The sequence below is a fragment of the Peromyscus eremicus genome, chromosome 7 (assembly GCF_949786415.1).
Source record: "Peromyscus eremicus chromosome 7, PerEre_H2_v1, whole genome shotgun sequence".
Classification (NCBI taxonomy): domain Eukaryota; kingdom Metazoa; phylum Chordata; class Mammalia; order Rodentia; family Cricetidae; genus Peromyscus; species Peromyscus eremicus.
Window position 1 is genome coordinate 76,269,161 of NC_081422.1, and position 26,905 is coordinate 76,296,065.

Consider the following 26,905-nt stretch of genomic DNA (forward strand, 5'->3'; position numbering starts at 1 on the left):
TGGGAATAAACAAATTAGAAACAGCTTCAGACAGGGACCTGGCTTCCACTGTTATATCTAGAATGAAATGTGTGGTTAATGTGGAAACACTAGCAAGTTTTGCGTATTTGTATTCGTTTCTGAGACCATGCAAGATCAGGTAATTTTAGGGCAGGGCATGGTTATATTCATGTTTCCATTGCTGTAAAGAGAAACCTGAGAAAATCAACGATACAAAGGGAAAGTTTATTTTGGCTCATGATTTCAGAGAATTAGTTTTAGTCCATGATCCATGGGTCCCATGTCTGAGTCTAAGGTAGGACTAACATCATGGTGGGAACATCATGCTCCCATTGACTTAATTGCTCTTACAGTTTGCACTGCTTCCCAATAACACCCGCTGGTTGGAAACCCAGCCTTCAACCTTCAGGGTACATTCTATATCTACACTCAAATGAAGATGATAGGACTGACAGGACGCAACAGTAACAGTGGTAACACCGAGTGAAGACAGGCTTTCTCCAGAGCTATGTGCTTAGAAAGATAAAGGAGGAAAGGACATGGGACTAAAATGGATGGATGTCTGAGCTATAAACATTAGCAGTAACTGCTAAAAAGGCAAAATCTGCTGTCTCAGATGCCAGTGAGTAAAGAGATATGGAGACGATAGCTGGTTCTTTCTCTGTGGACTAAGAAATGAGGTCTGCTGGAACTAAAGTGTTGGCTGAGTGGCTAAGAGCACTTGTTACCCAGTTTGATTCTCAGAATCCATAGTCAGTTCATGAAGATCTCTAACTCAGTCCTTAGAGGACTCTACACCCTCTTCTGACTTCCCCAGGCACCAGACATGGTGCCTGCACATACATACATACATACATACATACATACATACATACATACATATGTACATACATGCATGTAGGCAAAATACTCACACACATATAATAATAAAATAAATGAGTTCACGAAAGACAAAAAAATCACCTCCTGGAGATGGTTGTATATGAGGAGTTTGGGGACATAAAATGTGGGTAAAGGGATGAATTATAATAGTTACTCCTATTCCATGTGAGGGGCTATGTTCTAAGCCTCTCTGATGAGTCTTGAAACTACAGATAGGACCAAAGACCATATCTAAGTCCTGTGATACCACAGCAATCATTATTTGGGAAAGGAAAGAGCTATTAAAGGAATGTTGGGTAGATATCACGTATCAATGTTGGTCAGAACAGTGCAGCAAGATATGAAGTTGTATTACAATAAACTCTTTTATATAGGAAATTCATTTAGGAGGTTGAGACATAATGAATAAACCCCAGGAAGGGAGGAAAAACACCTTGTGCACACACAATGTATTTCAATAGTAAGCAAACATGAGATTATATCACTTAATTTTAGCAATGCTTATGAAAATTAAGAATTATTCAGTGTGTAATAATGAGGTAGTAAATCTAACAGTGGTAAAAATTGGTCCATAATCTGACTTTGTGTACTCCAGTGCTAATCAGGTCTTCATTGTTGTGGTCACCGTAAAACATAGGATGAAAATCGAAAGGGAACATGCTCCTTTAAGAATCGCAGATTGCTATAGCTCTATAGTAGAGCCTGAGGTTGGGAATCATGATGCCTCCAGAAGTGGCTTTATTATACAGGATTCTTTTCGCTATCCTAGGTTTTTTGTTTTTCCATATAAAGTTAAGTATTGTTCTTTCCAAGTCTGTGAAGAATTGTGTTGGGATTTTGATGGGGATTGCATTGAATCTGTATATTGCTTTTGGTAAGATTGTCATTTTTACTATGTTGGCCAGACTCAGAAGGACAAAAATAGTATGTACTCACTCATAAGTGGATACCAGATGTGAGAGAAGGGATGGCCAGACTGCAACCCACAGCTCCAGAGAGGCTAGCTAACAGGAAATGATCCTAGGAGGGACACATGGATGACCCTGTGAAGGAGAAGTGGATGAGATCTACATGAGTGGACTGGGTATGGGGGGGTGGCAGAGGGCGAGGGGTGGGGGATGAGAACATAGGGAAATGGGAGGGTCAAGCTGGAACAGGGACAGAGTAGGAGGGCAAGGAGGAAGATACCATGATAGATGAGGATATTATGGGAATAGGAAGAGACAGGGTGCTGGGGAGGCTCTCAGGAATCCACAAGGTTGACCTCACCTTGGTCTGCTGGCAGTGGTCCAGAAGGTGCCTGGACCAGTCTACTCTGGTGACCAGCCTAGCAAATAACCTAACTGTCATCATAGAGCCTTTGTCCAGTGACAGATGGAGGCAGATACAGAGATCCATGGCCAGGCACCAGGCTGAGTTCCAGGAATCCAATTGATGAGAGAGCGGAGAGATACTGCAGGCGAGGGACATTGCGATCATGATGGGAAGACGTGCAGAGATGACCAGCCGCACTAGTGGAAGCCCATGAACTGTGGACTGGTGGCTGTGGAGCCCCCATGGGACTGGACTAGGCCCTCTGGACACAGATGACAGTTGTTTGACTCCAACTGTTTGGGGGGCACCCAGGCAGGGGGATCGGGATCTGTCCCTGGACTATGGGCAGGCTTCTGGAATCCGGTGCCTGTGGTGCGACACCTTGCATAGCCTAGGTGCAGTGAGAAGGGGCTTGGACCTGCCTAGGCTCAGTGTGCTGGGCTCTGCTGACTCCCCATGGGAGACCTCGATTTTGGGGATGTGGGGCTACGGGGTGTCTTGGGAAAGAGGGCTGGGGCAGAGAGGTAGGGAGGAGGTGGGATCTGGAGGAGGTGGGATCTGTGGGTGGTATGTAGAGTGAGTAGAAAATTTCTTAATAAAGAAAAATTAAAAAAAAATTGCAGATTGACCTTACTTTGTTAACAGCTGTGTTGCTCTGCTGTAATCACTTTCATATTGAAATTAGAAAATATGAAATTTCCTAGTAAGACTTTTATGCCAAAGGCACCATGTGTAGCTTAGTTTTGCTTCAGAGAGGGCTGTCATCTGCTACTTATAGAGATACCTTTAACACTGGTGCAATGAGTAGTAATTTCTCCAATTGTTAAGTAAAGAGCATACCCAAGGAAGCTTAACTACCAGGTTTGCTGAAGTTCCTTCAACTTGATGTCCACATTTTAATAAAATTGGTTACTTTAGTATGTAATTTACCTCCTCTTAAAGCATTTTTCCCAGCCACCTTGGGACAATGACATGCAGTGGCTACTTTCACTCTAATGACACTTTCTGAATCCACTTGATAGAGAAAGAGAAAAAAATGCTTTTAGTCAGCCCTTAAGGTAACAATTCCTCTGCAGCCAAACCTGCATTTTTCCATTTCAATTTTCTAGCAATTGTCAATTCAAAATGCTCCCTGATATAGATATTATCTTATAGAAGTCTGAAGATACTCAGCTTGAAAATATAAAAAGTCAGTGCATTTTAATTACAATAAATTTTAGGATGTTGTTTTTAATATTACATTCCTTTATGATTCAAATTGATTTATTTTTAATAAGTAATATCTAAATACACAAGATAAAACATTTAAAAACTAAGTTTTTCACTAGGGCTATTGACACTTGGAGAAAAGTTCCACAGTTGTAATTCTACCACTCAATATACTGAAACAGGAGGATAGACATAAATTTCAGGCCAGAATTAGTTACATAGCAAACTGTAGGGCAATTTGAAATAACAACAAAAAGATAATTGTTTGTTTGTTCCCTGATATCTTGGGTATGTTTACTCTTGTCTTCAGACTGAAATATTCTTCCTAGTATCCTCTGTAGGGCTGACTTAATAGTCACAAATTCCTGTAATCTGTCTTTACCATGGAACACTTTCATTTCTCCTTAAGTTTTAACAAACAGTTTTGCTGGGTATAATAGTCTGGGATGATAGTTGTGGTCCTTCCAAACTGGAGTGCATCTTTGTACATTCTCTGACTTTAAATGTTCCTGAGGTATAACCAAGTGTTATTCTAATGAGCTCGCCATTAAAGGTAACTTGGCCTTTCTCTTTTACAGTTTTCAATATGCTTTCCTTAATCTACTCAATGGGCTTAATATTAAACCAACTCTTAATGATTTGTTATATCATAGATTAGTGCATCTGTTGATATTCAGCAAAGCTATTTGCAGAATAGGTGGAAATTAACAATGAAACACACAACTGGTCAAAATACAAAGAATAAGAGACTGATTGCCCCTGGTGGGTCAGCCACGTTCTAGGGGAAGGGCACACACCCAAGAATACATGGGTGACACAAATTAGACTCTATTAAGAAAGAAGCAAAGATACAAAGTTGTGTGAGTAGAAGAGGGGAGGAGGTAGATCTGGGAGGAGTTTGGGGTCGAAAGTGTATATTATGATCAAACACATAATATGAAATTCTCAAAGAACTAATGAAAACAAGAAAAGAGATTGTTGCAGAAAAATAGCATAACTGGCACAGAAAAGCTCCAAAGGCTTACTGAAATAAAATTCATCCATTTCCAGACATCCAAAAAATCTAAAATCACATTTTAGAAATTATGTGTCAACCTGTTCCTTCAGTTTAAAATGTGCAATGATCTATTTTTATGCTACAAAGATTGCCAGTTTGAAGATATGGTTCTCCATTCTTAACACCCTCTAGAAAATGATATTTATTGCACGGATATGCTTCATGCTCTTAAGGATGAGGAAGCATCACACGTTCAGATCATCTGTTCCATCCAATGATTCCGTTCTGACTTCTGGCATCAGAGAGTATTGTTCTCCCTGCACAGGCAGTGACGAGAGCAGTCGGCTGGCTGACATCCTGTGGGACATCACACTGACATAAATGTTACACCGGCCAGCACATTTCTTCTCACTTCCCATCCCTTTTCAGAAAAGTCAGGGGGAAAAAAAACTGCTCTGGCATATTGCCAGTCCTCTGGGGATCTCCTAAGAATTTTAAATGATGCTTGCCAAGTGCCTAGCACCAGGGAACTAAGCAGAGCAACATGCAAAATCACAGGAAGAAAAGAAGAGATCTTACATCTTCTAGCTTTGTGTTTACTGACTTTACTGGTAAAGATGCCTTCAAAAAGTAATTGTTTACTGACATTGCAACTGCTTAGTCGATGTCCAGCTCTTCTTTATGAACCTTTATTCTCCTAGTTCCTCCGCTATTGCACAGTGTCTAATTTCTACAGGAAACTCCTATTTCCATCAATTTAAAGTGGTTCTCTTTCTGGATTAAGATCTCACTTATTGGGAATATCTTAATTTCCAGTCATTTGTACATTTATTTTTATTTTTTTTTTAGAAATCTATGAACTCATTCAAAAAACACTTAGCAGCCATATGTAAATACTTTCTCCCTCTTTTCCTTGATTCTTTTCTTGTGTACCCTTGTTAACAAGCAATTTCCACTAGAGCAGAAACTTAATGTATTTTGTTTGTCCCTCATCCTGCCTGTACCTATGCCACATCCTCTGTTGTTTCTGGTAAAATAGTAAATGATTGTTGAACAACTTGAATAAATACTATTAAGACAGTGATTTAATAATCAAATTATTAGTCTCATATGTTTTCCTAATGAGCAGTCTGATTAATTATTGAACCTGAGTTCCCTAACACCTTCATTAGTCTCTTTACAGTTAACTGTAAAGCAGTGTTGTGTGACCATAATACAATTTGCCTTTGTTTACAGAGATGTTGATTGTCTCCTGAAAATAATCAATAATGTGATTTTGTAAATAATCTTGAATCTGGAATAATATATAAAAGGCTACATTAAAATTAAACTGTCACTGTGGTTAGAACATTGGCTCTGTTGTCTTATTCATAAAAAAAATTGGTTTCTTAGCATCCTTACTCTTTGGATAATATAGTAACCAGTTATTATCCAAGGTTTAAAACTGTCTTAAATCTGGATGATACATTTAATAATGGCATTTGAATATTAATAAAAAGCATTAATTCATTTTTCAGGAAGTAAATTTTATTAAAACGTCTAAATGTTTTGCCTATATTGGTTTACAATCAATTGACATACAGAAGCCATCTTTCAATGTCTAGTTGCATTTTATAGATAATTCCCGTATCACTAGCTAGGATAAGTCTGAAAAGAAGCATTTGAAAGGAATAGTGGTATCTTGCTGCAAGACAAGACCATACTAGGATGACATATTACAAATCGTTAACCCCAGCACTCGAGAGGCAGAGCCAGGTGGATCTCTGTGAGTTCGAGGCCAGCCTGGGCTACCAAGTGAATTCCAGGAAAGGCGCAAAGCTACACAGAGAAACCCTGTCTCAAAAAAAAAAAATCATTAACCAGCCTATAGTAAAGCGTTTTTTAAAAATCTCTATTTGTAGTAAATGTTTTTTTCTTGACAATCCTTATTAAAGATTTTAATATATACTGTTATTCTATTTAGTAGCCCGTGTCCATTGCTCTTGATGTGTTAGATATATACACTTTTGAGAATACATGGTTTTAAGTAGATTACATCAAACCTTTGCTTCCCACATGCAATATGACAACATGGCTGTATTTATTTAAATTTTGTGAAGTAACATCCGTTTCAGGAAAATGGATGTAATGGTGATCATCATATTATGCAAAATAAGTGATGGTGAAAGAAAAATATAACATGTTCTGTCACTTGTAGATCTTAGGTTTTATATAGAAAGGTAGAATCATTTTTGACCTGTAAGTAGATAGGAGACTATCAGGGGCAATGATGGAAACATCAGGAGTGGAGAGAAAGGAGGGTAGGAGTGATCATGGACAAAGTGTATTACGTATACCTGTGAAAATGTCTTTGTGAAACCCATGACAATGTGTGTGTGTGTGTGTGTGTGTGTGTGTGTGTGTGTGTGTGCGCGCGCGCATGCATGCGTGTGTGTGTGTGTGTGTGTGTGTGTGTGTGTGTGTGTGTGTGCAGATTGTGTCCATTAGTTGTATTCAGGCAGATATCCATCCCGTCCCATTTATCTGGAGTTGGAAAATGAGCAAGTAATATAGAATTAGGAATAAAAGTATACAGTGCATTTTACAATCCATTTTAGGCAAAATTCTAGGCAGTGACCCAATATTCTCATTTACCTTCATCATCTCCCTTACAGGCTAACTTTAAAACAGTATTGCAAAAATATAATGTAGTTTGTCTTCATGTGCAGAGATGTTGACTGCCTCCTGAAAATAATCAATATTGTGAGTTCGTAAATAGCCATACATCTGGAATAATATATAAAAGTCCACATTTAAATTAACTTCTAAATTAAATCTTGGTACTTTTGAATGTACTTGATTGATGAAATTAATACTACCATTAAAATGGCTGTAAAATAAACAGTATATTCTGGAGGACCCTGCTGCACCCACGGTAATCACTTGCAACTTTTTAAATGAAGATGGAAATAGTAGAAAAGCGTCTGAAAAAAAAAGATGCAGTAGAAGAGTAAATGAGATATGGACAAAAAGGGAGATCAAAGGCATCTGAAACATAAGAAGGATGCCATCTGCCATGGTTGCCTTTGAAGATGGGGGGAAAGGCCACTGGAGTAAGAAACAGGAAATCTCTAGAAGCTGCAAATATACCACTGAGCTCTCTGTGAGGCATGAGGAACCTAAGTCCTACAAAGACAAGTGATTTCATGATGTCAGCAACCTGAGTGAGATGAGGAGCTGATTCATTTCTCAAGACGGCAAGAAGGAATACAGTCCTGCCAATCATGTGAAATCACTGGGCAGAGAGTTAGCTGTGCAGAGGTCTGCTGAGACTTCCGAATTACAGAACTGTGAGTTAATAACATGTGATGGTTGGAGCTGCTAAATGTGGGGCAATTTGTTCCACAAGCAGGAGAAAACTAATTCGTGCTTGCAAGGGCCCAGAAAAAGAGGCAAAATAAGCGACTGGGGTAGGAAGGACCCGGTACTGCTTCCTGAATTTTTAAAAATCATTTTACTAAGTGAAGCTTTAAAATATTCACCAAAAAGTATAGAGTTAATTATCAGAGTTCATTAATGCAATTTCAAAGCCTCTGGGTTTGCTTAGGGGAAATCGGGGAGAACGCACAATATTATTTGCATGTGTTTGAACCTGAGGTCCAATGTTTACTGAAAGCTCATCATTTTATAGTGACAACACAACTGACTTCTAGTCATTTTCACTTGGATTGAAGGTGTATGGTATCAGCATGTCTAAACTGTAGTTTATATTTGCGTATTCCAAAAGCTTCAACGTTTTTTTTTTAACTTTCTAAATAAAATTTTCAAGTTACACTGTTGTGGTACAGTGATGAAATTGCTTCTCACCCTTTGTGCAGCCCATTGGAGACAATTCTGCACTCATGTCAAGAAAAACACTTCCTAGGGAGACAGCTATTATATGAGAATGCTTAATAATCGATGGACTTTTAGAAATTGATAAAACAACAGACTTTAAAATGTCAGTAGTTTTCTTTTATAACCACATATGCATCTGTCAGTGTCTAGTATTACGAAGCTGTCGGGATGTAATAGGAAGACAGTGCTGAGCTGCAGACAGTTCTGGATTTGAACTGAGTCTCTACCACTTGCTGCTTTTGCTGTTGAATGAGTCACCCAAACCCTGGCACTTCAGGAGTCTTATCTTTTCAGTCAGGATAATTTTTACTTCCCAAAGCAGCCATATAGATTGAGCCAAACCATAAAATAACGCCTGTAGCAAAGTGAATAAAATTCACCTATTATCATATAGTACCAGTCTCAAGAAACTATAAATGTAATATGCCCACAGTTCCTCACGGAAATAGAAAAAAATATCCTAAAAGTCATATGAAATTGAAGATGATACTGAATAGCCAATAACAATGCTGGAAAAGTTACCACACCATACTTCAAGTTGTAATACAAACTATAGCAATGCTCAATACATGGTGCCAGAAAAAAAGACATGTAAATCAATAGAATAAAATTGAAGATACAAATATGAGTACATGTAGTGACAGCTGTCTCATATTTGATAAAGATGTAAAAAAAATATGTACTAAAGAAAGGAAAGCATCTTCAACAAAATGGTGCTGGGAAGAATGGATGTCCACACACAAAAGATGAGATTAGACCCATATCTATCACTGTGCACAAAAATCAACTCCAAATGGATCTAAGACCTTAATATAAAACCTGAAGTTCTGAAATTTCTGAAGAAAATATAGGCAATGCCTTACAAGATATAGGTGTAAGAAAGGACTTCCTTAACAGGGCTCCATTTGCTCAAGAATTAAGGCAAACTGAGCAAACTGGATGTCATAAACTAAAAAGCCTCTGCACAGCAAAGGCAACAATTGAGTAAAGAGGAAGCACACAGAGTGGGAGAAAATCTTTGTCCACTATACATCTGATAGATGATTACTATCCAGAATATATGAAGAACTCATAAACAGAGTGAAAAAACAATGACCCCCATTGAAAAGTGGGCTCTTGGTCTGAACAGAAGGAATACACAAAAATGAATAAGAAATTGTAAGACGTGTTCAATATCCTCAACAGTTAGGAGAATGCAAATTGCGCTACTTTGGATTATTATCTTACTATAGCCATGATGGCTAAGAGCAAGAAAACAACTGGTAATGAATGCTTATAATGAGTGGAAGAAAGGAGAACCTATTCACTGTGGGTGGGATTACAACTTGGTGTGGGAACTTTGGAATTCAGTGTGGAGCACTATCATAAAGCTAAAAGTAGATTTCCCATATGATCCATTCATTTCTCTTCAGAATATGCCTAAAGGGCTCAATATCCTACTCCACAGATACTTGCTCAGCCCTGTTCATTGTTGCTCCATGCTCAATAAGTGGGAAATAGAAACAACCTAATCGACTAATGAGTGTCCAGTGAAAATGTGGTATTATACAATATTGAATACTATTCCACAGTAAAGATAGATCATATTGAGTATTTTAACTCAGAATGAGAAAGACAAACATCACATGTTCTTTCTTATTTATGGATCCCAGTTCTGAGTCTTTAGATAGAAGTATATAGCCTGGAATAACCACAGAAACCAGAAAAGTAAAAAGAAATCATGGGGTTGAGGGGAGTGTGGGAGGGATCTTTAGAGAGGCAGGTAGTAGGACACAGTTTCTATGATGGGGGAAATAAGAAAAAATGGGGTGAAGACTTTATCTGGGGAGAGAGCGGGGGGCAATACAGGAGAGAGATGAAGAATAAGTAACACTGGAATGTTTGAAAAATCCACAGAGAAGCATATTGTTTTATGTTTCGTTAATTTACACATATGATATATAAGTTTTTGTGCATACATATATAAATAATTTAAATAAAGTTTTGCCACTGGAATGATAATGCTCCCCTGAAAAGCAATAACCTAGCTAACAAAAACCCCAGTGCCAGGCATGGGAAACTTCCCTTCCAGTTGTTGGCCAAGGTAGTCTAATAGAGTCCAAATACAAGGTCCACTATTGCTCTTGCAGTGGGTTGCCTACCATGACTTGAAGGTAAGACCCTACTGCTAAAGCCACTGCATGTTTCAGACACAGGGCTTACTTGGAGAAATCAAGCTAGAACTGACCTGGAAGCCTTATCTCTGAGGACTAGCTCTCATAGTACCAGAAGATGCTACATAAGTTTCCAAGACAGGAAAGCAAGTCCCATCCAGTAGTAAAGCCTATGAAACCAAGGATACAATAGCAGCAGTTCTGTCTGTAGCATAACCAACAGCAGTCTAAATGGACTTAAAGCCTTCTCAGAAGGAGACAATTGATGCAGGCAGTTCTATCAAAATTCTATGAAGCACTATAACTTACCCAACTTCTAGAGGCTGATGAAATCATGGTTCCTAATAGACAGACTACTACTACTGCTTTCCTAGACCAGTATAATTTCAAATACATTGTGTGTGTGTGTGTGTGTATGTGTGTGTGTGTTGTGTGTGTGTGTGTGTGTGTGTGTTGTGTGTGTGTGTGTGTGTGTGTATGTGTAAAACAATAAGTAAGAATAATAATTAAGGCAAAAGAGGCCATAAAGTTGAGAGAGAGAGTCAAGGAGTTGTGGACGAAATTTTGGGGTAGAATATGGAGTGGAAATGATATAAATACAGTACTCAAGAATAGTTATCGAGACCATGATTGGAAAAAGCACAGGGACAAACAATCAAACTAGCAGAAACACATGAACTGTGAACCAATTGCTGAGGAGCCCCCACAGAACTGGAGCAGGCCCTCTGGATAAGTGAGACAGTTGATTAGCTTGAACTGTTTGGAAGGTCCCCAGGCAGTGGGACCAGGACCTGTCCTTGGTGCATGAGCTGGCTTTTTGGAACCTAGGGGCTATGCTGAGACACTTTGCTTAGCCTTGGTGCAGGGAGGAGGGAACTGGACCTGCCTCAACTGAAATTACCAGGCTGGGCTGACTCCCCAGGTGAGACCTTGCCATGGAGGAGGTGGGAATGGGAGGTGGGTTGAGGGGGACGGCTGGGGGGTGGGAGGAAGGAGGACAGGGGAATCCATGGCTGATATGTAAAATTAAATTAATTATAAAATAAAAATATAAAAAAGTTACATTGAAAAAAGGATAAAATTCTCAAAAAAAAATTAAAGTTAAAAAAAAAAGAAAAAAGGTGTTTGATCATGTTGGGATCTTGAGATGGCAAATTATCTTGCCTGAGACCTAAATAAAATCCAAAGTGCCCAAATAAATAATGAACAGAATGAACAGAATAATAGAACCAAAGATGGAAAGACATAGTGACCAATGGATAGAGAGAATAAAGGAGCCATTATCAGAAGGGATTTGTTAGTTATTAAGAGCCAGTAGACCAGTGAGTGCTTCTTATGGAGAATAGAGCCCAGTCTCACTGATATCTGATGTGCAGAACTGAGAGAGGATATACTGCTGTTGTTTAAAGGATCAGCATTATTTTGTGTGTGTGAATCTACAGGAAACACACTATACAACACTTGTGGATATTAATTTGGTCTTATGTCTTTAAACATGTTTTCTTTTCTCTGCATGTTAATCGTCCAATGTGACTTTCACTCTCATCACAGAAATAAGTTGTTGTGACTCTTGTGTCATAACTCTGTGGTATAAATAGTCCATCCAGTGTCCATAAGTATTCAATAAATCTATATAGTTAAAATTGTGCCTATGCATGCTTCCTAACAATCAGCTATCTGTAGTGTATCAACCAGGGAAAACTGGGTCCTAAGACAGAGACAAAGTTTTATCCTAAATGTGACTATAATCTGCTCTGGCAGTCAGATATGATAAATGAAATTATGTTGAATATACTAAAAAGTGGAAAATCAAAGGATGAAGATTTATTTTTTTATTATACATCCAGGAAAAGCTTCATGGAAGTATTCACACCTTAACTGAGTCTTCTGTAGACTGAAGTTTCTCAGTCCCACATGGTCTGGCCAGGCAGCAGCCATTTTTATAAAATAATCACTCAGATGCTTAACATTAATTACAAGCTGTGTTTGGTCTATGGCTCAAGCTTACTGCTAGCTAGCTATTACATCTTAAATTAACCCATTTCTATTCATCTGTATTTTGCCATGTCGCCTTGGCATTACCGGTCTACTGGCATCTTGTTCCTTGAGCGGCTGGATCATGTCTGTCTCGACTCTGACCTTCTTTCTCCATCTGTTCAGTTTGGCTTTTCTCTCTGGCACTATCCTGCCTTGCCATAGACCAAAGCAGCTTTACTTATTAACCAATGGGAGCAACACATATTCACAGTGTACAGAAAGACATCCCACATCAATCTTTAAATAGCTTTGCCTCTCATTGGTGAAAGTCAGGGCAGGAACTAGCAGTGAACATTCAAAGAACTAACTGTTGGTCAGTTTCTAGGTGAGGATATATGAGGTCCGAGAAAGAGTGGGAGAGGCGGGTGGTTTAAGCATGGGAGGAAGGATGCATGTGTTCATAACACACCACCTCTGGCTACTGTGTGATTACCTCATGCCCTTTAAAATTAAGTCTGCGTGCTATAAAGACACTGTAGTGCTTATATTTTTAAACACTGGCATCTAGGGTCTACAAAATGGGTGAGGGTGCAAATATCATGTAGCATGTGATCAGAAATGTTTGAAAAATTAGATAGAAAAAGTGAAGAAACAAAAGGAAAATCTACAAGCTGCTGTCTAGATATCTCAGATTATTTTAATGATCAAATTCCTATGTGAATTTGATAGAATTAGGGAAGAATATCAAATCACTTTGTTTTTTTTATGTATGCTTTTAAAAATTGTGTGTTAGTATAAAGCCCCTGTGGCTTGAAAATATTCACATTATTATTTTTTCCCATTTAAGAAGATTGGGTGTCAGTCCCAAACCAGCCAAGTTTTGATGTGTTTTTCATTTGGAAATCTGTAGAGAAGGCAGAAGTCATGCAGCTGAGGACATGGTTCACAAAGCACAGCTTGCAGCTGTTTTCAGTTTGACCATGAGATTTTTTTACACCTGATTTTCTCCAACTCAATCCACTGCTGTTCATATTATGGGGCTAAATTGGAAGATCAATATTCATTATCCTCTGTGTAGATTAGCTCACCTTTTATGCTGATATAGACCAACTCAGGGGAGGAAATGAGAAATAGGAAAACTGCTCAGGCAGATGTAAGAGAAGAAACAGATGACGCCATAGATGAGAACACAAGTACCAGACAGATTGTCCCTGGACTTCCTGTGCATCAACAGTGCATACACACACCTGTTAAAGTGATTATTTGTTCTCTACTACTCACTCTTTTGACAGATCTCTTTAAAGATGGTTGTGGAGAACCAGCTACAGTATTATTGTAATCTTGAGTATTTCTAGATAATTGAGAAGCAGGGGAGATGGCTCATTTTTTTAATTTAATTTAATTTTATTTTACATTATAATTTAATTCTACATATCAGCCACGGATTCCCTTGTTCTCCCCCCTCCCGACCCCCTCCCCTTCCCCTCAGCCCACCCCCCGAGATGGCTCATTTGATGAAGTGCTTGCCTTGGAAGCATTAAGGCCTGAGCTTGGATCCTCAGAACCCATATATAAATGAGTACAGGATCCCTTACCTATAATCCCCAAAATGACATGGTGGGATGCAGGGAGAGGTGGATCTCAGGAAATTCACAGGACTACTAGCCTGACTTAAATAGAAAACTCAGACAAATGAGATACCATTTCTCAAACAAAAGATGGAGAGGATCAGAGGACTGACTTTCACATGTGCACATCTGCATCCACATATGTGCGCGTGAGCACACACACACACACACACACACACACACACACACACACTTAGAAAAAGATAACTGGTTAAAAGGATAGAAGACCTTCATAGGCATTTTAGAGGATTTTATACTTTGCATTCGTTCAGTAAAAATAACCATTGTGACTGTATCCATAATGATATAGACACAGTAGCAGATGTAGGTCTAATTCCTGGTTGGGAGCCAGAGTTGTTCACCAGCAAATATCCTTTAATCACTGATTTGCAGATGTAGAACTCAAACTTAGGTCCAGGTCCTCCTCCTCCTCTTCACTTCTTCTTCTTCTTCTTCTTCTTCTTCTTCTTCTTCTTCTTCTTCTTCTTCTTCTTCTTCTTCTTCACCTTCTCCTTCTTCTTCTCCTCCTTCTTCTTCTCCTTCTTCTTCTCCTCCTCCTTCCCTTCCTCTTCTCTTTTCTCTTCTCTTCTCCTCTCCTCCTCCCTCCCCTCTCCTCTCCTCTCCTCCCCTCCCCTCCCCTCCCCTCCCCTCCCCTCCTCTTCTCCTCTCTCTCTCTCTCTCTCTCTCTCTCTCTCTCTCTCTCTCTCTCTCTCTCGTGTTGATGCTCCATTCAAGAAATCAGACAAATTAGAATATAAAGATGGTTTGAATGACTGTAGACAACAAACTAAAATAATCAAGACTCTCCCATTTCATTTTGTTTTGGATATATGAGACCTGAGTTTTTAAACAATATACAAGGTATATTGAAAATACTTAGGAAATAATATTCATAAACCCAAAGTTAATAGCGAAGAAATAAGTTTTCAGAATCTTTATTATATTTTCGATCAGTTCTGGCATCTTGTCAGCTGGGCTGCTCAGATCCCAAAGCTTGAGCAGGTAAGTTCATGATCACCAGGGGAGGGAGCTGGCAGCAGCCAGAACTGCAGCATAGCTGAGAGTTTATGCCCTAATCTGAAGTCAAGAGGAAGAGAGAGCTACAGCGTGCCTGGTATGGGCTTTTGAAACCTGAAAGCCCACCCTCAGTGTCACACTTCCAAAAAGGCCGCACCTCCTAATCCTTCCTAAACAGTTCCATTAACTGGGGACCAAACACTCAAGTATATAAAGCTATGGGAGCCATTCATATTTAAGCCACCACAAAGGTCATGGAAACTGAGTCCCAAACATTTTGTAAATAATGATCATTTCTGTCATTCAATGAGAAGGAGCCAATTGAGAAGGCTGTTATCCTGGCTCTGTACCAAGAAATTCCTTGATACAAAACATCACCTGGTGCTCAACAAAACTGAGGGCAATGGGGGCTAAGTTAGCGAATGTAGTACTGGGTGTGAGCCTCCTACTAAATGCTTTCTTTTGTAAGTTTCCTTGGCTGTTTTGCCGCCTTCCAGCAACAAAACAGTGGATAAGACAACCACAAATTAGTAAATCTAGATTGGATTACCACTCAGCTCCTTTGAACTCGAAAGTATACTTCTATATTCCCTCACACTCAGCTTCTACAGCCATATTGATTCTTGCAGTGATTTGTAAGTAGTAAATATTTCCAACTGTGCAGAATGTCACAATTCACCTCCCATGTTATTAATGAAGCTTGATATTGTTTCTGATAATTTTCCAGCATGAATAATTATTCTTCATTTAGAGAAGGGATTTTCATTCTAGCATTCATCCTCTAACTCCATTATTGTCATTTTAGCAAAATAGATTAAGAGAATTGCAATGGTTATTTTAAGGCATCCAATTAGAGGAGTAACATATCGAGAACGCCACAAATCTGTGATTAGAAAACACTTTATTATGCTCTTGAAAGATGAAAGTTTTTAGTTATTTTCTATGAAAAGAACCCTATAAATTTCAAAAGAGTTTTTACTATGAGCTGGAAGGGAAGATGAAACAAAATTAAAATGCTACATTAGAGTTGAGGGTTGGATCACCGACAGTATTCACGATTCTGCATGTGCTTTCAGAAGCGGGGCTGCTTTCATTGTCTTCGCTTTGATATGACTTGGCATCAGCTTCACGCACCAAATAGACTCTTCAGATGTTAGAACATTAAAAGAGAGCCTAGAAATGTAAATGGGTTTAAAAGTAAACAATGGGTATATTTAATGTCCTTATATTTGGGAAAAAAATAATGGAAACAGATTTTTAGGATTTTTAGATGACTGAATATCAAATTTTTGAAATAAAGAAAAAAAGAGTTTTAGTTAGATTTGTGAACACTTTTAGCATTTCACTAACACATTGTATTGCTACCAATATATGGAACTACAAATGTATGTATATACACATATGTATTTACCTTCATTGTACATATACATGTGTGTTCATTATTTCTATATGTGATACAGAGTTATTTTAGAAGCAGCATCTTACTGGGGGAAAGAATGAGATCACAGCAAATGTTTATTATTTTCCAGTACTTTATTTTTCCTGCTTTTCACTTTTCCCCGCAAACATAATATTTTTATTAATTTTTGGGAAGCTTGTACAATGACCCCGATCCACTCTCTCACCATTCCTCCCAAGTCCACCCTCCCACTCTTGTACCCCCAACAAGAAAACTATCAAGTCCAATCTGTGTTGCCCATATACTCACTGGAGGATGGTCAAATCCCCAGTGACCAGGCCCTTAAAAAAAAAAAACTGAGTCCTCCCCTCTCCCCCAACCCTCAAGAAACTATCAACTGTGAAGAGCTACACTGGAATCTTCATCACAGTTTTTAAGGACTCTCTTCAATAGCTTCCTGTATAGACTGTTTCTTTGAGGGGGGCAGGGAAAGGAAGGTTGCCACAGAAGCCTTCAATGTCTCTCATTCTCAGTTATGAGTTTGCAGTCATTGATACCACTGCATAAAAGCCTCCTTCCTGTAGCAGCCTGCAGCAGCTCAGATCGTAAACTCCCACATGGTTTCCAATGGCAGCATGGATCATGGACTTTAATGTGGTTGCCGATGGCAGCCCACATGACAGACATCAACCTGATCCCCAACGGCAGCATGTTGCCACCTTCCATCACAGAACTATTTATAAGAGTCTTTCAAGTCACCCATACATGCTATTAGAGTGATATTCTTTTTTAATGAGAACTATATCTATCAAGTTGCTAACACTCTACACATACATATTTCTTATGCTTCTCCCAGCTGTCTCTTGACTTCAAGTTCATGGCTTATCCTATAGCGGGAATGGAAATGACCAAAGATAGTATTCTGAAATAAAGCACACAAAGGCAGTGTCCCCGGTGGGTTGAAACACTAATTGTCTTCAGGGGACGCTGAAAGACAGCTTTCAAAGCTCAAAGGGTTGTGCATTTAAAAAAATAGCTCATCTTTTTTAGAAGCGGATCCTGGGAGAGCACAACACCATGAAAGCCAATGTGGACATTTCATGATTGTAAGGACTTTTATAATCCCTGTAAACAGAGAAGATACCCAAAAGTCCCACTTGACACTGATTTTCCCACAAGACAAGAATACTGTAGAAACAAAGAGGCACTAGACAAAAAGGAGATTGGCAGTCTCTTAAAAGAAAGAATGCTTGACATAAAAGGGAAGCATTTCAAGGAAAGTTTTCACATTAAAAAGTAGTAGAAAACATTTAGTGTTCAAGAAGGAAGAAATAAAAAATGCAACCAAGACATTAAATGCTTTTGAAGTGTTTAATATGTTTTCTGACCTCATGAAGAAAAATGGAACTAAAACAGTGAGATTAAAGGTAAATATGGAATGAAGTAAAGGAATACAGAGAAGATAGTTGTCAATGAGCTCATTAGATGAAATATAAAAGAATTCATGTACAAAATATCCCTAAGTATTATATTACATAAAATTTATCCTGGAAAGGTGATTCTTTGGGATGTGGACATTACAAGAGGCTGCTAAAAGAACATTGATATTCATGGATCATATGCAAGGTACAGATGGGCTGAGGTGAGAAGTATGTATGCTGCCTTATCAGGTCACTCTGCCCTTTTCTAAAATAAATTTCTGTAACAACTATTTTGATGATAACACAGATTGAATTTTGTTTATGTTTTCTTCTGTTTCCAATAATTAAAATTTTAAAGTAGAAATAACTTTTCCAATATTAAAAAAGAAGTATGGAAGCAGATGCAGAGATCTACGGCCAAGCCCCAGGTGGAGCTCCAGGAGTCCAATTGCCAAGAGAGAGGAGGGACTGTATGAGCAAGAGATATAGACACCACGATTAGAGACAACTAGTCAAACTAGTGGAAACACATGAACTGAACCAATAGCTGAGGAGCCCCCATGGTACTGGTCTAGGCCCTCTGGATAAGTGAGACAGTTGATTAGCTTGAACTGTTTAGGGAGCCCCCAGGCAATGGGACCAGGACCTGTCCTTAATGCATGAGCTGGCTATTTGGAACCTAGTGCCTATGCTGAGACACTTTGCTCAGCCTTGGTGCAGGGAGGAGGCGCTTGGACCTGCCTCAACTGAAATTACCAGGCTGGGCTGACTCCCCAGGGGAGACCTTGCCTTGGAGGAGGTGGATTGTGGGGGGGAAGGCAGGGGGTGGGAGGAGGGAGGACAGGGGAAGTTGTGGTTGATATGTAAAACGAATAGAAAATCTCTTAATACAAAAAAAAAATAGTATATATGGAGCAGGCTATCTGCCTTCATAAGGGTTCTTCCCAAGATAGTTGGTTCCTTCTACCAGTATAATGTACAATCCTTAAATTCCTTTCTTCTCCAAAAGGCTTTAGCTAACAATTCTGTCACAGCTTATGAGAGAGAACTATGCTTTTTATCTAATCATACACCTTTAGAAACAGATACAATTTTTGTGGGCACTGGAGCTTGTTTGCAGAAAGATAGCTTTAAGGAGATTAATATAAAATGATAAACTCAAAATGAAGCAAAGGGCCTTGGGAAGTAAACAACACATCTAAGGGTTTATGTCTCATTAACTTTTAGGCAAATTAGCCCCTGTAATGTATTTGCTGCAAATAGCTTCTCTTCTACCCAAAACTAGGAGGTGCAGGAGGATATTCTGTTCTGCCCCTATGTCATGGCTAACCTGTCAAAGATGAGGGCAATGCAGGACAAATATCTTAAATTCTAACTAGAGTTCTAAGGTATATGCCAGAGAGTTAGCAGAAGGTAGCCTAACTGGTCCTTTTTCATTTTATCTTCCATTTTTAGAACTCATATTTATAAGAGAAAGACAGAGGTCTATTGAAAACAATTTTTCAACAAAATTAAAACACAAAGAATTCTACAGCTTTTCCCAAAAATATAGTTTGATGATGTATAAGAGAATGAAATGATGTAGAATATGCAGATTGTTCTTGGATAGCCTCTCTAAATATTTAATAACCTATAGATGTTCAGACTCCTAGACTATCTTGGTCTAGGAATTACACATGAAAAAGTCCTCAAGTCCTGTGTCCCGAAATTAATAGCCATAATTGAAGAGAGAGATTACTGATGTTTACCCTACTAAGCTGTTTGGTAGAACAAGCATACATGAGCTTCAGTGGTCCTAGTTGAGTCAACTTCTTAATGACTAAACATAAAAGATTTGAGTCACTTTATTACTATAGCTCTGTAGTAGATCTTGAAATCAGGGATGGTAATACCTCCAGAAGTTCCTTTATTGTATAAGATTGTTTTAGCTATCCTGGATTGTTTTTGTTTGTTTTTCCATATGAAGATGAGTATTGTTCTTTTGAGGTCTGTAAAGAATTGTGTTGGAATTTTGATGGGGATTTCATTGAATCTGTAGATTACTTTTGGTAAGGTGACCATTTCTTCTATGTTAATCCTACTGATTCCATCTTATACCTGTTAGAATGGCTAAGATCAAAATACAAATGACAGGAAGTGGAGCAAGAGGAACACTTGTGCACTGCTCATGGGAGTGCAAACTTGTAAAGCTACTTTGGAAATCAATATTGTGGTTGGGAATCAATTTGCCTCAAGACCTAGCTATACCAGTCTTGGGCATATACCCAAAGAATGCTCAATCATATCACAAGTATAGTTGCTCAACTATGTTCATAGCAGCATTATTCATAAAAGCCAGAACCTGGAAACAACCTAGATGCTCCTCTACCCAAGAATGGATAAAGAAATGATGTACAGTTATACAATGGAGTATTATTCAGCTGTTATAAACCATGACATCAGGAAATTTGAAGGTAAGTAGATGGAACTAGAAAAAAATCAGCCTGAGTAAGGTAACCCAGACTCAGAAAGACAAAAAAGTATATACTCAGATTTTAGCTGGAAAGTAAAGGATAACCTTCATATATTCCACAGCACCAGAGAGGCTAGGTAACAAGGATGCCCCAAAGAGGGATGAGTAGATTTCCCTGGGAAGGGAAAATAGAAGAGATCTGGGTAAGCTGGGGGCAGGTTGAGATGAGAACATGGGGGATTAGGTTGGGGGCAGGATAAAGGGGGGAGTAATGAGAGAGATATCTTCATCGGGGAGAGATTTCAGTGTCAGATAGAAACTTAATGCAGGGGAAACTAATGTAAATCTACAAGAAAGATCTCAGCAAGAACTCCTAGCAATAGTAGAGAGGTGCCTAAACTGGCCTTCTCCTGTAATCAGATTGGTAACTACCCTAATTGTCATCAGAGAGCCTTCATGCAGTAACTGATGGAAGAAGGTGTAGAGGTCCGTGGCCAACCACTGGGCTGAGTTACAGGAATCCTGTTGAAGAGAGGAAGGATTATAAGAGTCAGGGGGGTCAAAGTTATCCCAAGGGAAACCACAGAGACAACTACCTGGGCTCATAGTGCTCACAGACACTGGAGAAACAGTTATGTAGCCTACATGGGACCGACCTAGCCCCTCTAAGAATGTGAGAGTTCTGGTAGTTTGGTCTACTTGTGGGACTCCTAGCAGTGGGATAGGGGCCTGCTTTGGAAGGATGTTGGGAACTTATTCTTCATACTAGGTTGCCTTATCAAACCTAAATACAAGTGGAGGAGCTTAGTTCTACCTTAACTTGATTTGCCATGCTTTGTAGACACCCATGGGAAGCCTGCCCCTTTTGGGATAACAAAAGAGAAGGAGTGGATTCTGGGGTGGAGGGGCAGAGGAGAGTTTGGAAGAAGTGATGGGAGGAGAGGAGGGAGGGGAAACTGTAGTTGGGATGTAAAATAAATGAAGTATTAATTAATAAAAATATTGAGTCATGCTGATGTAACCACTAAAGGGCATCAGTCATGGGCAGGGGTGACTTGGTGTCATGTCTTAAGGTCATAATAGTAGAAAGAAATTATATATATTGTCCTGTGACAGTCAAACAAATCAATAAGTTATATAGTTATTTAGAAGTTGCCCTGTGTTTTCTTGGGGAAGTCCCTAAAGTAAATTAGGCTTGTGCATAGATTAGGCTACAGCATTATCTGAAATATTGTATTTGCTTCGTAAGTATCTTAGTGGGCTATGCTATGTATTTGTATCTTTATCAATTGCATGCTAATGAGAAAAGTATTGCTTTTCAAAAAAAAAAATCAATGGTCTAGCCTATATCCAGAAGTATTTTTCATCTATTTACCTCTGGCCTTTTTAAACTTTCAGGTCTTACATTAAAGCCTTTGATTCATTTTTAACTGTTTTTTGGTGAAGGATAACAGATATGTATCTACTTTGATTTGATCACGTCGGTAAATCTAATTTCCCAGCATGATTTGTTAATGAGGCTGTTTTATGTCTACTTTGTCAAAAGGCAGTAATTGAGTTCATTTCTTCTTGGTTTTCTGTCCCAGTATCTATGCTTTACCAGTGCCATGCACTTTGTGTTACTGTAGCTCTATTGTACACTTGGAGATCCAATATTGGAACACCTTCAGCTTTGTTCTTTGTGTAAATAGGTAAATGGGTAAAGATTACTTTACCTATTCAGGGCCTTTTGTGTGTCTCCATAAGTTTTAGGTTTTTTTCTCATTCTATGAAGAATGTCATTAGAATCATAATGTGGATTACACTGAGTCTCTGAGTTGCTTTTGTTAATCTAGCCATTTTTACAATATGAACTCATGAGCAGAGAAATGTCAATAGCATAGTAGATATTTTTTAAAAATGACAAAATTGGATAAAAGAAACTAAGAAGATTCTGACAGCAAAGGAAACAATCATCAGGGGAAAGAAATAACCTATACAATGGGAAAAAAAACTTCACCATGTCTCAGACAGGTGAGTTATATCTAGGGTCCATAAAGAACCACAAACATCAAGAAACCAAAACATCCAATTAGTCATTAGACTAATAAGCTGGATCATCAGTTATAAAAAACTGGAATATAATCAAGTTCTTTTTTTTTTATAAAATAAGTGGTTAAAAAAAGGAATATAAATTGCCAATAAATGTTTAAAAACTGATCAACATCTGAGATTCACAAGTTAAAATGCTTTCAGACTTCTCTTTACCCCAATAAGATTGGCCATAATGAAAACAAATGCAGGTGAAAATGTAGGGAAAAAAGAAACCCTTGTTCACTTCAGTTAAGAATATAAACCTGGGACTGGAGAGATGGCTCAGCAGTTAAAGGCACTAGATGATCTCCCAGAGGAATATCTGTGAGCTCACAACCTCAGCCCTACTGGATCTAACACCCTCTTTTGGCCTCTGCAAGGCACAAGGCACACACATAGTGCACATGCATTGCACACACTGACGCAAAACCACTCACTCATAAAAATAAACAGATACAGGTTTTTTTTTAATACAAATTTTATAATCACTATAGAAATCTGTATGGAAGCTTCCTGGAAAAGTCAAAATAGATCTACCATGTGATCCAGCTACAGTATTTTGAGGGTCTGTACTGGAAAAAGTAAATCAGTCTACCTCAGATATTATTGCATGACCATGCTTATTGCTTCACTCTTTGATCACATTAGCCAGGAAATGAAATGAAGAGATGAATGGACAAAGAACATGAGATACTACACATGCACAAATGCAATCTATGTAGCCATAAGGAGTACTGAAATATGGCATTTGCAGAATAGTAGATGAAACTGGAAATCAGGTTTTTAGTGAATAAGCCAGTCTCAGAATGACAACAACCATTTTTTTGTTCTCTTATATGTAGAACCTAAGTCTAAAATTACATAGATCTCTCTCTCTCTCTCTCTCTCTCTCTCTCTCTCTCTCTCTCTCTCTCTCTCTCTCTCTCTCTGTGTGTGTGTGTGTGTGTGTGTGTGTGTGTGTGTGTGTAGGTCATACAACTAGAAAGGGAATCAGAAGGAAGGAGAGTTCTTCAAGGAGGTGGGATATAGAGAGGCTATTGACACACAGTGAAGGGAGAGTAGAATCAGGGAAACTGGGAAAAGAAAGGAAATCCTCTGGATGGGAGAAGAAGTATGGGGGAGGGTGGGGAAAGGGAGCAATAAAGAACAGCATATGACACACATATATATAATTTAATTGATTAAAAACTTAACAGAAAGGAAATCAACAACACAGAAAAGCATATAATTTATTACATCATGTATTACTTGGTCGAAATAAAGATCATTTCACAGCCCTGAGAACAAAAGCATTTATTTTTCTTCATTCCTTTCAGGTGTTTTATTATTTCCTTTCTATTTGAGATTATAATATAATTACATCATTCCTCATTCCCTTCCTCCCTCCAAGTCCTCCCATATGAATTCATGGCCTCTTTGACCATTAATTGCTACTATGTTTATATATGTCTATTCTCCTGGCTCAGGCTGTATAATGTTACTTTTGTGTGTGTGTTTTCAAGTCTGACCATTTGGTATTGGATAACCAACTGGTGTGCTCTTTCTTGGGGCACAGTCATTCACCAGCAAGTAGCTTTCATAATTTAGCTATTGTTGACTCTCAACCCACAGGGATGAGAAGACTAACTTTCACTGAGCTTTCTTTCATCTGATTCCCAAACATAAACCAGAATTGTTGATGATAGTGCAACCATGTTCCAAATTTGAAATGCCAGCTTTCACTTTTTCTATAGCACCTGGGAAACTTGACAGTTTTTCTCACTTGAACCAGCTCTTCTGCTTTTTCACCAAGGTGGTTTCTTTCTATTAAAGCCAGGCCTGTTTTGAAACATTCAACACATGTTTTAAAGGACTAATTCAGGGTTTTAATACAATCATTACATCACAAACACAGGAGTTACAAAGCACATTTCAAAAGCAGGCAGGTGATCTGGGAAGACTCAGTCCATGCTGCCTTGTGAGGCTCAACATTTCTCGGTTCTGGAGATTGTAACCATGTCTCTTCTGCAGGTGCTTTACTAGCCACCATCATTGCTACATTATCTTTTAGAAGGTAAACAAACTACCCATTCCATCACTGTTACCATCCAGCATTTGGAATAGAATATTTGAATTGTTAATAAATAATTGCCACACTAAATATTACATTATTATGAGAAATAGACTCAGAATGTTATGTGGAAACTGATTAAATCAGAATATTGATAGATTATATGTTGTCAAATTGGGAAGATAGTGAGCCTATGAGGTCTTCAAATATTAGCACTCCACACTAGAATTAGTGAAGTTTTCACAACCAACATTTAAGAAATTATAAATTCTTATAATTGAATTTGCAACCTGGGCATGGTGGTACACACACACACACACACACACACACACACACACACACACCTATAATCTTAGCAGTCAGATGACTGAAGAAGGAGAATCATGAATCCAACATTTGCTTGGGATACCTGACTTCCAGTTCAGACTAGACTACAGAGAAGGAGAGCCTGTAACACGAAACAATAACAAAAAATAAAATTACAATACTTGAAAAATGTGGAAGAATATTTCTTTCTGTATATGAGCCTCATTGTCTTTTTCACATTGAACTTTTTCATCAGCTTGTGTTCTTGGATGTGGTATAGAATTGGGAAAGTGGAGTTCTTTACAATGCAGTTGCTCAAGTCCAATTCTAGAATAGTAGACATATTTGAACATAATTAAGGTTTCAGAACAAGTACTCAACATCATTCACAGAAATCACTCAGATTAGTATGATGACTTCTGGAGTAAAACTAAGAATAACTACATTCAGAACTGTCTATAACTCATTGAAGATCATCCACTGGCTTAAGGTATTAAGTTTATTGGTCCATATCTAACTGAAGAGCCAAAGCACCTCCATGTCAAGCAAACCCCTCACTCCAGCTTGAAACAGGCCTAAGTTGCAAAATTCTCAGAGCAAAATTCTCAAGACAAAGTCAGGATGTTTGAAGAGCCATCTGGTAGCAACTGATTGACCATAGAATGACCCAGTGCCAGAGATGGTCAAAGTACAAAATCAGGATGTTTGAAGGACTATCTGGTAACAATTGATTAACCACAGAATGCCCCAATACCGGAGGTAATCTATAAATTTGACAAACAACCGGTTAAAACTACAAAGTAACACAGAAATTCTGAAAAGCCCCTAAAACCTGAGCCAATCAGAATTGTATCCGTACTAGCCCCCCTGAATGAGGTAACCTTATGGTTTTTGCCTTTAAAAAATGAGCTTGCAGAGGGGTAGACACTTCCTCCAGCTTCTACTGTGTTGGACGGCTTGACGAGGGCCCTGCCGTGGCTTGAATTGCTTCAACAAACCTTGCTTTTGCATTTAGGTGAGTTTGTGTCTCTGGTCATCTCTTTGGGGATCTCGCGCCCAGGGCAACAACACTAACCTCATTGTGTTTTGGTGACATCATAGAATATAGAATGAGAAATATACAATATCATGAAGATGCAGCTTTAAGACATATCTAAACCAAGATTTGATGCAAAAATACTGATTTTTAAAATCCAGTGAATATATCACATTTAAATTATTGTGTCAATTTAGCAAATTAGGAAATGTTCTTTCCTCTACCCTATGTTTGGATGAAATAGTTATTCCAATAATTTTGTACTAGAAATTTATTCTTTTCCATAGAGAAGATAGCCCAGAAATATGATAGCTGGCGCATATCCTAACTCAGAAGTTAGTAAGAGCCCAGTGGTTTGTTCTGGGTTTTGTTTGTTTCTTTGTTTCCTTTTGTACTGTGGCTTTTAGAACACATAGAAACCACTTAAAAACAGTATGTCAAATACATCTGTTGTCAGGAGATAGCATGCAGCATTTATTTTCAAAACCAAGGGCAGCTAGTGATAGGATGATTCTCAAAATCCCATAACTTGCCTGGATATTGAATGAAGTGTAACAGTGCAGATTAAGATTGTGTGCTTGGGTGGGTTCACACAGTTACCTAGGACATCTATAAAGTCTAGAAACATGTGTTGCAAAAATAACCATGATCACAATTGTCATAATCACAGCAGTGCAATGCTGTGTGCATAACTTTTCTCTGGGGAAATGAAAAGCTTGTGGATCAGCTGCCATTGCCTCAGAAGCAAAAGCACAAAATCACAACTGTGCTCAAGGCAACGTGGATACAGGGACAGTGCGGGACAGTGTGGGAGAATGTGGGGGTGACTCTCATCATGAACCTGTCCCTTTATAACAGCAGTTATTATAAAAGATTCTTTGTGTGTGTGTGTGTGTGTGTGTGTGTGTGTGTGTGTGTGTGTGTGTGTACTTAGGAACAGGAAGATCTATTAAGGGAGAGTGACTGACTTGTGATCCTGTGAGACCTCTTTTGGGAGAAAGTTGGTTTTATTATCTCGGCATTTGGATTAGTGTGACAGCCATAGTTCACCTCAAATATTGCTCTTTTAAATTACTTTCTCAATAACATACCTCCATATTTTCCCATGTTAATAA